Here is a 1,134-nt window from a genome sequence, read left to right on the forward strand (position 1 = left end):
ACTCTGAGTGTGGGTCAGAACGAAACCTAAAAATGGAGCTTTTGCAAATCTAACTGTAAATGGTTCAAAGAAAGTTGTTACGGAAGTAGGAGAGTGTGAAAAGGAGTGGCTGGTGGTTATTGGAAATGGAATAGGTCTGAGCACGGCCATGGTAGTTAACCTGCAGTGTGTCTCTCAGTTCAGTGGGAATAGATGAGGTGGGTGTCTTGAAGCCTGGGAATGACTACACATGTGCTTAATTCAGGAACTATCAGAGCCTGCCCTGTGTCTTAACCTGTGTGGATGCAGAAGCTGATGTAAAATGGAATAGAGTGCCAGCAGTAGAGCTGAGAGTTTCACTAATGCCCTGGGTTTTTGGCAACTCTTTCCATTAGTTTTGTAACCAGATCAATGAACCTGCTTCAGTGCCTACGTCCTAATGCACACCTCGAAGCAGCAGAGGAATAGCTCAGAGAGAAAGAGCATGTCCTTCCAAGAAATGGGGATGGTGGAAAGGGATAGAGCTGCACTAGATTACTGTGTCTGGGTATTTACTGTAGTTTCTAAATCCATTATCTGGGGCAACAGGGTGAAAGACAAGTGGAAAGCAGGTTCCCTCCCCAGTGTCTGTCTTGCTGGCACAGTTATTTATGAGGCACCCTGTTTTATCAGCATGAGGATTTACTACTGAAAAGTTGGACTGAGAGTTACTGCTCATGGGAGGTCAGTTGCAGCATAGATAAAAGTACCAGAGCAGCATCTTTCAGAAACAGGCTCAAAGGGAGGGTTACTTTGGTTTTTTTCTTGTCTCAGTAGTAAGCATGTGGCTTAACAGTAAAAAGGAATCTTTATTCGGGTTTTCAAAAACAGTTGATGGAAATGTCAAATGTTTGTACTGCTGAAAATGAGCTTCCCTAGAGATATGAGACTTGCTGGCTCTGAACACCTGTGCATCCTTTCCCCTCCCCTCCAATGGAGACTAATCTTTCCAGAAATACCATGCAGCAGTTGAAGACCAATGGCTCATTCATTATTTATAGTTTGATAAACCTAGGTTTCACTTCAGCATAATTAAGTTGCTGCTGCCCCTCTTCCAGGCTACCTGAAGATTGTCCTAGGCCTTAACACCTCCCCTTCTGTCCAAGCAGCCAGAAG

The sequence above is a fragment of the Chaetura pelagica genome, unplaced genomic scaffold (assembly GCF_000747805.2).
Source record: "Chaetura pelagica isolate M959 unplaced genomic scaffold, ChaPel_1.0 scaffold181, whole genome shotgun sequence".
Lineage (NCBI taxonomy): Eukaryota > Metazoa > Chordata > Aves > Apodiformes > Apodidae > Chaetura > Chaetura pelagica.